The sequence below is a fragment of the Cervus canadensis genome, chromosome 33 (genome assembly GCF_019320065.1).
Source record: "Cervus canadensis isolate Bull #8, Minnesota chromosome 33, ASM1932006v1, whole genome shotgun sequence".
Lineage (NCBI taxonomy): Eukaryota > Metazoa > Chordata > Mammalia > Artiodactyla > Cervidae > Cervus > Cervus canadensis.
The window spans coordinates 13,142,510-13,159,601 of record NC_057418.1 but is presented as its reverse complement, the minus strand read 5'-3'; the positions used below and the strand labels follow the sequence as shown (position 1 = coordinate 13,159,601).

The following is a 17,092-nucleotide window of genomic DNA, read 5'->3' as shown; positions in this document are numbered from 1 at the left end:
AGTACAAGGATGCATTGTATGGAGTAAATGTCTACAGGCAGAATAAGATGGTCATTCCACAGGTCAAGGCTAAAGTCGATAAGGTTAATAAATCAGATTTCAAAAGAGGGAGGGTTAGGTATAAAGATGAAGGAGGAATATTTTGGGAGTTGACCGCGAGTCTAGTTAAACTTGCAGACTACAGGGCATGCCTAGCCTATAGGTAAATTTTAACTACTCCATAGCGTTCATATATTTTAAACTTGCTGTCAGTGTTTAAAGTAGAAAGATATCACCAATGAAACATGAATATCTATATTCTTTGGAAAAACTGGAAGATCTAGCAAAAGTTTGGTGGAAGGCAGCTGCTGTGTTTACAAGAGACATTTATTTTTCAATATGTTGCATCCCCCACTATTTCCTATCGTATTATAATTGGGTCAGCTTCTTTAATGTCATGAACACATTGAGTCTGAGTGCTCTAGAATTCAAGAGTGCTACATCCTGCCACTTATGGCCACAAGGGCATGGAGTGCAGGAAAAGGGGCAGTTTCCTCTGAAAACAGATATAATAGAAACAGTAGCCTGCAAGGACAGCGAGAGTTTGGTAAGAACAAGTGAGAAGAGAATACCACCTAAAGAAGTTGAGGAGTGAGTCAATTTTTTTATGAAGGAAGAAAGCTTTACAATGACATAGGAGAAAACTGTTTAAGAGAAATTGAATGGAGAGTTGAAGGGGTGTAGGCTCACAGCAGGATAAAAATAACTGAATAAACCAGGATTGGTAACCAGAAATGTTGCGTTTTGGTTGATGCATGAGGTTGACTAAAGGTGAGAACCATAGAAGGAGCTGATTGGCTGCAGAGTCCCCAGTTTTTTGGAAAATTGCTAGGGTGTTACATCCAGTTGTGGGTAGGTTAGGGTCAGTGTTGTCACAGACCCTGCCTGCAAATCTGTCCAATTTAATGAGAACCACCTTTAGGCTCACTCAGAGTCATAATGAGGTCTCTTTCAAGTAAGCCCTAGGGAAAAGTGTTGCATTGGTTCAGTTAAGTATCTGGGGTTGCTTTGGACTCTAAGATTGTATATTTCTAACTTTACAAATGGAGGAGAAGTCATGTAAAGCTACAAAGGCCTTTAAAGGAAGCTATGATCTCAAGATTCTTCTTTTCTCTCCTGCTTCTTAAGGAATAGATAACTCCTTTTGTTCACCAAGCACCTTGATGGGCTTTGTATTAACACATGGAAATACATTGTCCCAACGTACCTGCAGATGTTGGTCTTCTCATCTTGCATCCTGGTCCGTAATATGCCTACTTCTATTTTTCCCTTAATTTTTCTTTGTTTTTCTGTCCTTTTAATCTCAAGAGTCAGTTATCTACCAACAAATGAAATAGGAAATATAGTGAATGGGAAAATGTCATTAAAACTCTCAATGTCTACCCTTTTCAATATCTATTTTACCTTTTTTACTATAACAGAGAGGAATGTTTTGTAGGTCCCACATAATAGAACATTCATTCTTATCCTTCAGCATTTGTCCCAGAAAAATTATATAAAGTTATATTTTTATTCTATTAGCTGTTGGGGATAGTCATGAGGGAATGTCACCTCTCACCCACATCTACCCAGACACTGCAATAGAGGAACCAACTTGATCAGGATGAAAAATCCAAGACTTCAAACTACTTAATAGGCTTACCCGATTAAGCCTATTAACAGACATTTTTAACAGTTGCATTCTTGGTTGAAGGTGATTCTTTATCCATAATGAAACATTTTACATTTCAAAAAGAAACATGAAACTGCAGAGAATGATGATGCAGATAGCAAGAGTGATGAGGTTTAGTAAATAAATTCACTTAAATTCCTTCTCTCAGGAATTTTCAAGCGGGTAAGAAGTGGAATACAGGTAGCATTCAAAGAAATGCTTAAAAATAGATAAGAAAATGAAAATAAAAGTAACCCTTATTCAATCAAGAGAAAGCTTATAAAGTGATATGTCTCTTTTATACGAAGAGTCAGTCTGGTCTGTGCTCTGGGAGAAGAGTCTACTCGGAAACTTTAATAGATAAGTAAGAATTATAGAGGACTTTCCATAAGTTAGTGAACATGGCACTCTTTAATGTTTTATAAAGTTGATTTCCCACCAAGTGTTAAGAAAAGAGGAAGGAAAAGATGAGACAGAAAATACAAGTGCCTAATGACCCTCCTTCTGACCCTCAAATACAAGGAGAGGATGAGAAAGTACAGTTAAACCATCATCGCTCAAACGTCTGCTAGAATTAGAAGTTCTCCACTTAGTGGAAAAAAGGAAACCTGTGTTTCTATTTAGATTTCTTAAATCCAAAAAAGAATAGAGAACAGATTATTTTTTTCTTCTTTTTTCCTACCTTTCTTTCTTCTGTTTATTTTTTTCAATTATTATTTCGACTCACAATCTTTTAAAATAATAATATAAATGTATTTCTTCATCCTTTTCTAGACATTAAAAAAAAAAATGCCCCACTGGGAAAGAACTTGATGCAATTCTTCTTTAAGAGTGTAAGGAAAGAAGTCTTCCTTTATAATACAAAATTGGCTGTCTACTTAGCATGAGTCAAGTTAAAAATTGTGCTTGCTGTATGTGGGTTACCACCCTCTCAACTAGGAAAAAATTCAAGAGATCAAAACAACCATTTATTTTCTCCACTAGACACAGAGGTCAAGATCCAATGGTGTGTCACAATCTGTTGCAAGCTCTGTTGCAAGTAATTTGTTACTATTAATAGTTCAAAGTTTGCAAATGATTTACTTTTGTTTGTAAGTTAGAGGGAAGTCAAGGTTATCCTGAAATGTCACTCTCACTCAGCTGCAATTCTGATATCCTTCTCTGAAGAGAGAAGGGGAGGCTTTCTAACCAGGATGCCAGAGAGTGAATGTCACCCAGCGTTTGTTTCTAGAGGTAAAAAGGTTGAGACCACTTCATCAGACTCAGGGAGGACAGCAAAATATCTTGTAGACACTGAGATCAAGGTGCCATCTGAAAGTGCAACTAAAAAATCAATGGCAAGATGTATGTAGTCAGAGGCATATAAAGTCATTCTCAAGAATCAGGTGTGTGGGGCCATGCAGTGAGAGGAAGTCCAGGCACCTCTTCTGGGTATGAGTGCATCATGCCGTAAGTAAGTAAATATTTGAATGACTCAGTGTCCCTTGCTCTGAATGATGTGCTCAGAAAGGGCCTTTCTGGGTCTTATTTGGTTTTTATGTGGTTTTATTTTTTCTTCAAAGAGTGTAAGATTTAAGGCCTTTGGCACTTATAATTTAGTCATAAATTAATAACTTAGAATTCCGGTCTTATGATCACATGAAATGTATTGACATTCTGGTTTGTTCCAGATCCTGTGCTAGGTACTAAGTTCACACGGATACTTAAGAAAGAGTATTCTTCTCAAGAAACTTCCCGTGAGAAATTAATTAGTGTGAGTTTGTTCCAGAAAGGTCAATACACTCCCTCTATGTGCTCAGAAAATCATGTTTATGAGCCTACAAAATCAAGGAACAGACTGAGTTGTGGTGAACCCATCAGATGAAATAGCATCTAATGAGGCCTCATGAGGACCAAACAATTGATTTCAACTGAAAAAAATCCCACATCACAATTCTCTTTGTGTATATATAAAGTTTCAGTCATTATGGAAAGTCATTGTCACTGAGCTAAAACTCAGCTGATCTGAGTCCATTAGCTTATTAGCTCTAATGACTGTAAATAAGTTAACATCTTTGAGACTCGTTTTCTTACCTACAAAATGAGACGAATCATTCTTCCCATTACTCCACTCTGATGTTGTGAGGATGGAATGCATGGACGGAAGCAGGGGGCCAAATTCTACTGCAACATACAGCTGTAATCAGTAACCATTGCATGCCAAGTAGTGTTAGATGATTTCCCCATGTTCTCACTTTCAACCCTCACAGCAACGCTCGCTTTAGGCATTATTGCCTTAAAAGTTGACTTTCTCTAGGTCACATCAAGTCGTGGAAGAGCTAGAATTTTGAAAACCCAACTGTCTGTCTGCAGGGTGCATGTCTCCATCATTTCACCCTGCTTATTTCATACCTGAGTCAATTATGTGAAACGTCTTTGAAAACCGGAAGCTGTTCTACTGTTACCATCCCAAGCCAATGATCTGAGAGTGAAAATGTCCCCTAACTCACTTGCTCTGTTCCTTTGCTCATGGCAAGATTTCTACTTGAAGTTTCTTGTCTTTTTTTTACCCCCCGTGATTAATTCTTACCCATTCTTCAAGCTGACTATATTCTCTACACAACAGTTATCTTTCCTTCTTATAAAATCTGATATATCTATACTATTTCACTGTCTCATACAGTCAATATGTTGTGTTTTTAGTTATTATTTTACATATGTCTTGTTTCCTTAGCTAGATTAAAATTTCTAGCGGTAAATGAATGCCTTGGTACTCCTCTAGGAAGAATTTCCTATAGATATATTTTAAAATATTTGAAGACAAAGATTAAAATGATGATTACTAAAATAAACAGTCTAATCTATTTTTAGAAGAGTTTAAATTGTTTAGCTTACTTATGTTATAAGTAAAAACATTCATTTTTTACAATCATTTTATCTCATATTCAAAACACTGCAGTGTGAAAATATAAATTATGCTACTGCCTGCCACCATTATTATTTTCGTGTGTATGTCTCCCTATTTTTTCTATATGTGGCTATATTTATAAAACTTGAATTCAAAAAATTTGAATGTCAAGGACTTTTATTATATGATGTTTACTTATAATCTATGGAAAACATTCATATTCTTGTACAGTTTCTCACTGCATCATTTTAATAGACATATATTGCTTTTCCATGTTCGTTAATTTGCTTTGTCTTTCAACGTTTCATCAGTTTCACTGAGCACTTTCCTCCGTTCTCCATTTTTCTCACCACGGCAACCATTACAGCATTACTGTACACCCCTCCATAGTTAGTCTGCGTATGTAGACGCTAACTATATTAAACCTGCATATCTGTCTTTTTTAAGAGCAATAACGGAATCATAATATCCTTACCTCACCTTTTCAGGCTTTAACACACTTTGGAGATTCTTTTCCAAATCAGTATAGGGCTTCCCTTGTGGCTCAGCTGGTAAAGAATACACCTGCAATGCAGGAGACCTAGGTACGATCCCTGAGTTGGGAAGATCCCCTAGAGAAGGGAAAGGCTACCCACTCCAGTATTCTGGCCTGGAGAATTCCATGCACTGTATAGTCCATGGGGTTGCAAAGAGTCGGACACTACTGAGCGACTTTCACTCACTCCAAATCAATACATATAGATTTGTTCTCATTCTTCTTAATCATTGTATAGTATTTCACTGTAGGAATTTATCATAATTTGTATAATCAATCCCCTGTCTAATTAATTTCTTACCCAAAAGATTTGCTAGACATATATACTTTCTTTTCTCCAAATGACTCATCATGTCATCTTTCCTAAAAAGTTTCATTTTTTTTTTCTCCCTAGAGGCTTTGCTTCTATTGGTCCCTCCATTCTTGGGTTCCTGTCTATCGATTACTCTCTATGCCACAGACAGAGTTGACACCCTGGCATTACTGCTCATCTCTCTCCTGGAGTCTGCTCTTCCCTAGATGCTGTAATTTGCTCTTCCTTACTTAACACCTTCATTTTGCTCTAGCACATTCTCCAATAACTACCTTTAAAAATGCTTCGGGACAATTAAATGTTTAAGTTATTTATTTAGTCTTTATATTCATTTTGGTTGAATATAGAATTCCACATAGAAAACATATTTGATCCAACTTTTGAACATATTTCTTCCTTGACTTCCAGTATCCAGAATAGTTATTAGGAAAGTCAGGTTCCTTTAGAATCTAGTACACTGACCCCTTTTCTCCCTCTTGGTTAAGTTTATGAATATATTTTACCTTTTTCTATTTTCCAAAATTGTTTCTCAATCGTTTTCTAATTACATTTCATACTTGATTTTCTTTCTTCCTTTCTTTCTTTCTTTTTTTTTTTTTTTTTTTGCAACCCCATGGACTATACAGTCCATAGAATTCTCCAGGCCAGAATACTGGAGTGGGTAGCCTTTCTCTTCTCCAGGGGATCTTCCCCATACTCAGTTTTCTTAGATAGAATTCACTTATTATCCTCATGAAACCTGGGAGGAAAAGGCAATAAATACATGTATCAATTCACAATTTCTATCTCTAAAGTCCAGTGTTTAACTATTCAATACTTCAATTGAATATTTATGTTTCAAGGTTTTCATTTTCACAAATACTTAAATATCATCATGGCTAAGCAGAAATCATAATCATTTCTTAGGTTATATTAAAGGTCAAACTTTTGCATAAAATGTTTACAAAATTTCTAATGTGTTTGATAGATACTTCAAAGCATATTCATTTCCTGTTGTTGCAGAACAACTTACCACAAATATAGAAGCTTTATCTCACAGTTTCCAGGGGGTCTTGAGTCTGAGCCTGGCTTAACTGGGTCCTCTGCTTAGAATCTTCCACGACAGTGATTCAGGTGTTGGTTAGGGCTGCATCGCAATCTGAGACTCAGGATCCTCTTCCAAGTTGATATGATTGGCAGAATTCATTTTCTTGCAGCTGTAGTACTCACGGTGGCTCATTTCTCCAAAGCCAAGAGGAAATGAAGTATCTGATCTCAGAGAAGGCCTAAACCTTCTTTTAAACTGATTAGGGACCTTGATTTCATCTGTTAAATCCTTTTACCTTGGCCACATAATGTAACGTGGTCATGAAAACGACAGCTATCATATCCTAGATATCTCTCATACAGAACACAGACAGCTGGGAGCAGGAAGGAGAAAGGGGATGGGCCACAGGGGTCATCGCAGAATTCTGCCTACCACAGCAAGTAACCCTAAGAAACATCATACTGTAGATATGTTACTTTTTAAAAAATCACTATAATTGCATTAAAATCCAGAGAAGTGTAAAAACTATTTATTCAAAGTACATCATCGCTGATTTTTCTACTATTTAATTTATGTTTTCCACAGCTTACACAACAAAATTTTGACAAACCTCTACCCTATGACCTTCCCTCTGTTTACCGTGGCTTTCCAAAGAACCTATTTAATTCTTAAACAAAGTCCAACTCATTTTTCACAAACTAAAGGATAATACAATAGCATTGCTTCTGGATTTTTACCAAAAATGTCATTAGACATTAGTATGTTTCCAGGCATTCTGCTGATCAGTGAGTATTGAGAATATGCACAAGTAAGTAAAACAATGTCCTTGGTCTTGGGTGCATCCAGCCTAGGAAGACAGTGACAAGTGTAACAAGTATTCCAGTGAAGTAAAGAATTTCTGAGAAAGAGCTTATTAAACATGAAACCAGTGGAAGCACTCACAAAGGAAAAGGATGATGAACTTCACCCTGAAAAAAGTTAGGTCAATTTTTTTAATGCCAATAAAAACATTTGGAAAGATTGAATATATAAATACCTATGCAGAGTATCTATATACATACACACATGTGGTCAACACATAAATAAGTAAAAACATGAAAGCATAAATCAGAAAAATTTTGAAGGATATGGATCCAAAATTCAAAGGAAATACAAATGAAAAACAGTCAAAAAGTTATTCTCTCTCACTAGTAATTTAAAAAATTTACCAAAGGAAATAAATAGAAAAATTTGAAAAATATCATCACTAAGTGCTGGTGAGAGTGTGACAAGCTAGCCTCTGCTATATTATGAGGAAGAATAAATTGGGCAATCTTTTTTGAAAGGAATTTGTTGATAATAAGGAGAGTGAAAGAACTTCAGGCCTTTGGTCCTATAATTCCACAAGTGAAAAATTCTGAAGGAAATGAAGATTTCAACAATAAAGGAATCTTTAAGTAAATGAAATATTATATACTCATTAAAAATCATGTTTTCTAAATTTTTTTAGTGATGTGGGAAAAAAAATACATTGATATGTTGAAGAAGTCCACAACATAATTGATCACTTCGATGCAAGAAAAAAAGTACATAGAAGAAAATTTGAACATAAATATACTATAAATTTCAGCCATAATTATCTCAAATACACAATTATAATTTTTACTTCATATGGCATATAGAAGTTAACAAAAATTCCTAAAACAATAGTAATGTGTGTACATGCTTAGTTGTGTCTGACTCTTTGTGACCCCATGGACTGTAGCTCGCCAGGCTCTACTGTCCATAGAATTTTCCAGTCAAAAATACTGGAGTGGGTTGCCATTTCCTTCTCCAGGGGATCGTCTCAACCCAGAGTTCAAACCCACATCTGTTGTGTCTCCTGAATTGGCAGGTGGATTCTTTACCAGCAGAACCACCAGAAAAGCCCTTTAAAACAATAGTAATAAGTCTATAAAATTACAAAGTTGATAAACAGAATAGGAAAGCATAATGTCTTCAACATCTACAAGAAAATGTCATAGTCAGAATCAAAGGCTTGGAATTTCAGGAACATTATTAAAACACAGGATGTGACCATGAATCTACTTCACAGAGAGGGAGTGGGTCATAGTGACATGTTGGTCAGAGAGCTACCAACAAGGTAGACCAGATGGATAAGAATCAAAAGCTGGAAAAAACAGCCCAGCTAGAGAGGTATTTCCTGGTACAATCTGATTAATTCTAGCAAAAAACAGATCACATTTTATGAACTGTAACATACAGTTTAAATATAAGTCAAATCTTAACTTAACAATTGTTCTAGTTTGGAGGCTGTGGATTAAAAGCAAGTGCCCAATTATTTATTGTTGAGTTCTTAAAGAAATAAAACATGCAAAGGTGAAATAAACTGGAATAGGTTATCTGTAGGAGAAAGCCTATGATAAATTGTATAAAATTACACTCCTCAAAAATTTTTATACTAATTGTATCAACAAACTTTCAAAAAGTTTGCTTGAATTTTAATGATTAATTGACATTTATACTCTAGGATATGATAAATTATGAAGAATTTGTTACTAATGAATTCTTCATCTTCATAAAAGATTGAAAAGGGGGAGAGAAGATAAACTTTAATCATAAGAGATTTTTCTTTTTCTTTGGTTTGTTTTCTATTGGGAGAGGAGTATGAATTTTTAAAATCTGTGGCTAAATAATTGCAAACAATTTTTCAGATAAACTTATAGTGTGGCTACCCTTAAAGATCTTCCAAATAATACACTCAACAGTCTGACTCGCTTTAGGTTTTCACCTAAAACCTAAAGCTTCTGCCTAGAAATGAGAATGGGCAGAATGACCCATTCCTCCCTCTTAAAATTCCTGTTAATAGATATAGCACATTCTGTAAGAGAGAGATTAAATAAATAGCAAAATATTTTAGTTATGAAAAAAGTTAATAAATATTGCATTAGAAAGATTTCAGGTACATATTGGACTGTTCATCTTTAGTTTCATATCACATCTCTAAACATCAACCACAACGGAGGAGCCATACCTGAAGGAAGAGATCTGAGAGAAAAGATGTGAAGCTTGTGGGTGGGCCTTTCAGTTGTTAAAGCATTAGTGAATGGGATCTTTTTCCTAGAAGAGAAGTGCAATTTTGTCAGGAGAAAGAAGGAACTGTTTTCTTTTTTTATGAAGCAGAATTCCATTCTAATTCTCTGAGCCTTTTACTATAACTGCCTTAGCATGTGTTTTAAATTATATTGTATGCATGTGTTCCCCATAAAATTAGCCATCATGACCCATTGTTCCACAGTCCTTCCTTTCATCACATTTTAGAGGCCTGTGTTCCATATTAGCAAATAACCCTTAGGGGAAATTATACATTTTCCATACACAAGCTTTGTTACATATTTGATAACACTTATTGTATATTTAAGGATATGGGTCAATATATAATTTTTTAAAAATAATAAAACAACTGGCCAATTGTTTCCTCATGGCAAACAAACTAGGAAGGCAAACTGAATATATCCAGCATCAATATCAAACCAGAATTAACAGCTCCACTTTTAACCCATATGTTCGTGAATATATAACTCCATCAATGTGTTAACTAGGGTGAAGGCACATTGCCAAGTTTAGAACTCACTCAAATTCCTTGGGTTCTGAGTTTAAAATGAAATTTGAGGCTTTTCAGGTTCAAGGTCCTTTTTGGTGCTATAAAAATGTGACTTCCTGGTTGGAAAAAGCTAAATGTTTTTGGACACCAGCTTGCTCACACAAAACACTATGATAACTGTGAATGAATCAGTGACATATGGATTAGATTTTCCCTTTAAAATCTATTATTTTTTTAAAACATTTTAAATAGAAAATTCATGGTAAAAACATGCATTGGATTTAGCCAACATTAAATCATTTGAAAAATATTTGTAAGGCATTTTTCTCTCAATGGATATGTGGCAGCATTTCTAGCCCATAATGTTAGTGTAACTTCACTCTTTTCCCCAACTCTCCCCTCAAACCCTAAATTAATACTCTAGAGAAAACAAGCTTCTGCTTGGTTCTCCTTCTGTCTCATGCTCTTTTTTTCTCCTACTTCCTTGACTGTGTCTTAAAAAACTTTATGTATCATTTCCATTGCACCGGCACAATGTTTTTTAATTAAATGATATTTCAAACTATTCTAAATGTAAAACTCTAGGGAATAGCAGCAAAGGATATACATTAATGATAAAAAGAAATACATTTGTTTGTAGTTCTGAATGGACATCCCAAAGATGAGAAACATTTTTTTTTCCTTCTCAATCTACAATCCATTAATCTATTAATCAAAATTAACTATCACAACTGTATTTTCTCAGAATGACCCCTGAGTACCCAAGAGTGGCAAGTAAACATAGAAAGAAATAATAGAATATTGTAATGTCTCAAAAGTCAATATATTATGGTGTGTGTGTGTGTGTGTATATATATATATATAAAATACTGTTTTCTGTACTTATTCCTCATTCTTTAAAATGTTTTCTGTCCTCAAGTACCTAGAATTAAGCTTTGACACTAGAAAATTTCCTAGGTTGTAGTCAATTCCACAAGTAAATTCACTTAATTGTCCGCCCAAATTGTTTCTGAAAACAAGATTGCATTATCCCTCTGAGTTTAGGATTGCAATTCTGTTCAGTTTTCTAGAATTCCACTTGTTCATTTCCTTGAGTTGTACATGTTTTCTGAATTTGGCCAGGGCACTTTGCCAGCTGCATGTTTTAAGAGTTGTACTGTCTTACCCACTCAGCTCAAACACTGCAGATGTCAAAGCTACATTTGGACTAGAGATCAGAATTTATTACTTAATGGAATTATTATTTCAGAGTACACAAAACCAATATTCTGTTTCTTAAAAACAACAATTACTTTAATATACATGTGGCAGACCACCTATTTATTTTTTGACTGCCTTCAAGTAATATATGTAAAAATATATAGGCATTATATATGAAATACTGACTACCATAGTATGCAATATGCATATTACATATTACCATAGTGTATTGACTACTATAGTATGTAACTCAACATTCAAAAAACTAAGATGACATTCCCATCACTTCATGGCAAGTAAATGGGGAAACAATGGAAACAGTGACAGATTTTATCTTCTTGGTCTTCAAAATCACTGAAGATGGTGACTGCAGCCAGGAAATTAAAAGATATTTGCTCCTTGGAAGAAAAGCTATGACAAACATAGACAGCATATTAAAAAGCCAAGACATCACTTTGCTGACAAAGGTCTGTACAGTCAAGGTTAGGGTTTTTCCAGTAGTCATGTATGGATGTGAGTGTCAGACCATAATGAAGGCAGAGAGCTGAAGTGTTGATGTTTTCAAACTGTGGTGCTGGAGAAGACTCTTGAGAGTCCCTTAGACAGCAAGGAGGTCAAACCAATCAATCCTAAAGGAAATCAACCCTGAATATTCACTGGGAGGACTGATGCTGAGGCTGAAGATTCAATACTTTGGCCACTTGATGTGAAGAGTCAGTTCATTGGAAAAGTCTCCGATGTTGGGGAAGACTGAGCGCAGGAGAAGAAGGGAGAGACAGAGGATGAGATCGTTGGATGGGATCACAGACTCAATGGACAAGAGTAAACTCCAGGAGATGGCGAAGGACAGGGAAGCCTATTGTGCTGCAGTTCATGGGTTCACAAAGAGTCAGATGGGACTTAGCGACTGAACAATAGCAGCAACAATAGTATGTAATATCCATCTAGCTTATTTGTATAGAGCAAAAATAAGGTGACTATAGAAAAGCAAGAAGACTGTAAGTCCTCCTATTTTATGTGATGGTACAAATTCCACAATATTATAATATATGTATTTATGTAAAACTTAGCTTTAAAGCCATGAATAGTTGCAGTTCTCTGAACCACAGCAGATTAATCCATGAAGGTTGCCTTCCAACTCTGTTATTACAATTAATGAATCTAATTACTATGATGGATTGAATATTATGCTTTTACTTTGTAATCTTCTGTGCCTATATCCTTTTTTCCAAGTGAATGAATGTCACCCTAAAGTTTTCAATAATGATGAAAATTTCCCAAAGAAATTGAATTCAACTGCAATACTGTTGAGATTATTTATTCAATATTTTAAAAAATTTTGAGTACCTAAGAAATATCACTTTCCTACAATCTGGAGAATTTTAAAACAACTACATAAAAGTTATGCTGTAAGTGCTGAGAAATACTTCTAGGTAATAAAGACAATTGCACTCATCTCACATGCTAGCAAAGTGATGCTCAAAATTCTCCAAACCAGGCTTCAACAGTACATGAACTGTGAACTTCCAGATGTTCCAGTTGGTTTTAGAAAAGACACAGGAACCAGAGATAAATTGCCAACATCCATTGGATCATCAAAAAAGCAAGAGAGTTATAGAAAAATATCTACTTCTGTTTTGTTGACTATGCCAAAGCTTTTGACTGTGTAGATCACAACAAACTGTGGAAAATTCTTCAAGAGATAGGCATACCAGACCATCCTATCTGCCTCCTGAGAAATCTGTATGCAGGTCAAGAAGCAAAAGTTAGAACCAGACATGGAACAAAAGATTGGTTCCAAATTGGGAAAGGAGTACGTCAAAGATGTATATTGTCACCCTGCTTATTTAACTTATATGCAGAGTACATCATGCAAAATTCTGGGCTGGATGACACACAAGCTGGAATCAAGATTGCCAGAAGAAAAATCAATAACCTCAGATATGCAGATGACACCACCCTTACGGCAGAAAGTGAAGAGGAACTAAACAGCCTCTTGATGAAAGTGGAAGAGGAGAGTGAAAAACCCGGCTTAAAACTCAACATTCAAAAAACGAAGGTCACGTCATCTTGTCCCATCACTTCATGGCAAACAGATGGGGAAATGGTGGAAACAGTGAGAGACTCTATTTTCTTGGGCTCTAAAATCACTGCAGATGGTGATTGCAGCCATGAAATTAAAAGACGCTTGCTCCTTGGAAGAAAAGCTATGACCAACCTAGACAGCATATTAAAAAGCAGAGACATTACTTTGCCGACAAAGGTCCATCTAGTCAAAGCTATGATTTTTCCAGTAGTCATGTATGGATGTGAGAGTCGGACAATAAAGAAAACTGAGTTCAAAGAATTGACACTTTTGAGCTGTGGTGTTGGAGAAGACTCTTGAGAGTCCCTTGGACTGCAAGGAGATCAAACCAGTCAATCCTAAAGAAAATCAATCCTGAATATTCATTGGAAGAACTGATGCTGAAGCTGAAAGTCCAATACTTTGGCCACCTGATGTGAAGAACTGACTTATTTGAAGAGACCCTGATGCTGGGAAAGATTGAAGGTGGAGGAGAAGGGGACAGGAGAGGATGAGATGGTTGGATGGTATCACCCACTCGATGGACATGAGTTTGAGTAAGCTCCCGGAGTTGGTAATGGATAGGGAAGCCTGGTGTGCTCCAGTCAATGGGGTTGCAAAGAGTTGGACATGACAGTGACTGAACTATTTAATAATAACATCTATGATATTCTCTTTCACATTTGCAAAAATTAGTGAGTGAATTTTCAACTGTCTTCTCCAGATTTTCTTATTTACCTTTAGAATAATATTAAATGGAAGAACAACTCTTTCCATTCTTTAAATGGAATTTTATTTAAGTTAAAAGGAACATAGAGAACTCCTATTCACAATTCTTACTAAGTTTGATATAAGTTTTCAAAAGCTGAATGTAGTATTCTCTTGATAGGTGGATAAGGGAGATCTTATTCCTACTGATCAATTCTTAATCAAGGATAAAGTATCACTCAAATTAAAAATAAGAACATGTTCAGAATGTCCGATTCCACTACCTAGAAAATTAAGTATGACTCCTGTGTTTCACCCTGGCAAGTTTTGTTTCTGTGTAATTGTGAATAAGCAAAGTGATTGGAATAATAACAATTTTGAAATGATGGGTTTTTCTAATAAGTTTTAATTGCAAATATACATATGCCTAGATGAATAAATCAACAAATAAAAGCAACTTTAGCATCATTCCCATCTCTAATGTCTTTTTCTCTTATTCAGCATCCTCCCACCCAGGAAAATAGTTAGAATCATACAGTTAGTATGCTGAAAGTAATGCTGCAGTTATTTCAAGGTGAAGAAACAGGTACCTGCAGAGTGCAAACTGGCCATTCAGCCAGCTCATGTCAATTATTCATATAATTGAAAGTAGAAATCCAAAAGTTGAAGATAAACATCAAAAATAGTAGAGGGAAGAGCAAAACTTCTAGAAAGGTGTGAGAGGCAGAAATATTGAAACAAACATCCTTGGGTCTAGATACAGGGACTTATAGAGCCTTTAAATTGAAAGTCACCTCTGTTATGCATCTAGTTGCCTCACTACTATCAAATTCCGTCAGATAACTATGAGCTTCAGTTTACACTGTTTCAGTGATGGAGAATCTACACAAGGGCAACTGAATTCATTTTTTAAGAGCTCAGGCTATTTCAGACTTGTTACTTAATCTGCCTCACTACAAATTCTACTTCTGGGTCTGAGTTCTGCCCTCTAAAGTTAAATATCCACTCTACATAAAATCCCTTCCAGTATATTTAAAATAATCACCCTGTCTGTTCTGTCTTCACTTCTACAAGGGAAATGTCCTCAATTCATACAAATATTCCTCAGAGGGCTTGGCCTCCAACCCATTCCATCATCTTGATGGCCCTTTTGTCATTACCCTTTGGAAGGAAATAGTCCACCTGTGGTGAATTCAATTTAAAAAAAAATTAAGATACCAACATGTCCACTGATTCTTCTATGTTTACTTAAACTGCTGTTTTAGGATTATGAATGGATAAAGGATATCGTTGGCTAAGAAAGTATGGAAGATGTCCTCAAGGAAATGGTTTGTATCACTAGGGGAATTTGACATAGTAGCTGAAAATAATTTCAAGTATCCAAGAACAAACAATACCCTCACCCCTGCCTGTTTCACCATCAAAGTGCATGAATTTTAAGAGTATGGAAGGTACTCTGATATTGGCAGCAAATCTGCAGAACCAGATACAGTGGTGCCATTCAAGAAGTTTGGTGCTACCATAGACCCTCCCCATAAGTATGTACACAAGTCCAAAAGAAAAACTTTATTGCTAACTTCTTCTATACCAATATTACCTTTTCCAACCAGCATTCTCAAAAATTCTAAATGGTCTCACCAGTGGAGAAGAAAAAGTCTGTAGCATGAAGGCTTTCTTTCCCTCACTAAAAGGTGTGGCACCCGATAAGACAGCCAAGAGAGTGTAAGAATCAATGAGTTTCACAAAATCCTAGTAATTCTCTATGGAATGTTGAAAAAGTCAGAAGGCAGGTTTTGTGGTTTTGTTTGTGTGTTTGACTTTGGAGCCACAGATCCGTGGACAGGGGCAATAAGGATAGGTAGCTATGGCCAACCTTCCTTGGCCGAACACAAGACTCTAGATGGCAGCATGTCGCTGAGTAGGGATAAGAGCTACTTATAGAAAGTGACTCATGTTGAGTACCAAACTAGTTAGCGATGGTTGTTGCAATCACAATTGTGTACAGAGAGGTTAACACTGCTTATCTAATGAGGAGAATGACCAGTGACCTTGGCCATAGCCAACATTCACAGCTGCTTTTTCTGCCGGCCCCAGTGTTGAGCACATGTGAATCCCCAAAGGGGTATAGAATCTCATACATTTGAGAGAGTAGGAAGATGTCAGAGTTAAGAGTTGACTAGAACATTTGGAAGATCTCGTTTGGGAAAAACATTCTTTTTTCCATGCTTGGGACTTAAACACCAACTGGCTCTCCTAGATGTGCACAGGTACAAATGTACACATAAAACAACAAAATATCACCTCTGCATCACACAACCCAAACTTCTGTGCCCTCACTGGGCTGCTGAAGAGGTGTAGTAACTAAAATATAACAAATGGTAAGAGACCAAATTTTCGCCCAAGAACAAATGGAAAATACAACTCTCCCAAAGACTTTGGGAACATTGGTAAACAACAAAAGAAAATACCTGATCAGTATAGGAACTGAACTGGATGATGATAAATGGATACTAACAGAAGATAGTGCAAACCCTTTTTACAGTTTCCCATTGCCTTCCATTCCTTTTTCAGGCCCTATGTGTCATGCTCAAAGTAATTTTTCAAAGTCATTTCATATTTAAGCTCACTTAGTTTTGGTCAACTAGAATCCTAGGATAGATTTCATATGAATTGTTTTCTGTCTCTTCTGAAAACCTGTCTCTTCTCTCCTATAATATGGAATTGATATTATTAATTGACCTGAATTAATGCAGGTCTCAACTTTATTCTTGCTAAATTTTGTCTTGTTGGTTTTGGTCCGTTGTTTGAGCTTATTGGAATAATTTTTCATCTTGATTCTCTCATCAATTATATTATCTCTCATTCTCATCACTGTATGAATTAGCTGATAAGTAATAGCCTTTATCCTTGAGGTCCAAATGGGCCAATAACAAATAGAAAATGTTACTAAAGAAGTGACTTTATTCAGTCGATAGACTTTTAAGTACAACCCACTTGCCTATTTTGAGTTTAATGAATATACAGGTTATGAGCTGAGGCTTTGTCTAAAGACTAATATACATAGCTTTGGGGACGAAGCATCAT

General features: G+C 35.8%; 1 long non-coding RNA gene across 3 annotated transcripts; it reads right to left on the bottom strand.

Annotated features, from left to right (window-relative positions):
* Positions 1 to 1,252: 1,252 nt before the first annotated feature.
* Positions 1,253 to 6,639, bottom strand: LOC122434181. Of its 3 annotated transcripts, none has more exons than XR_006267282.1 (3): positions 6,438 to 6,639; positions 3,764 to 3,853; positions 1,253 to 1,357 (listed from the first exon to the last, which is right to left on the bottom strand). It is a non-coding gene; the product is annotated as an uncharacterized LOC122434181 (long non-coding RNA). The 3 variants fall into 3 exon arrangements; XR_006267284.1 differs by lacking the exon at positions 6,438 to 6,639 and adding an exon at positions 5,053 to 5,166; XR_006267283.1 differs by lacking the exon at positions 6,438 to 6,639 and adding an exon at positions 5,053 to 5,118 and having other exon boundaries at positions 3,764 to 3,850.
* Positions 6,640 to 17,092: the final 10,453 nt, after the last annotated feature.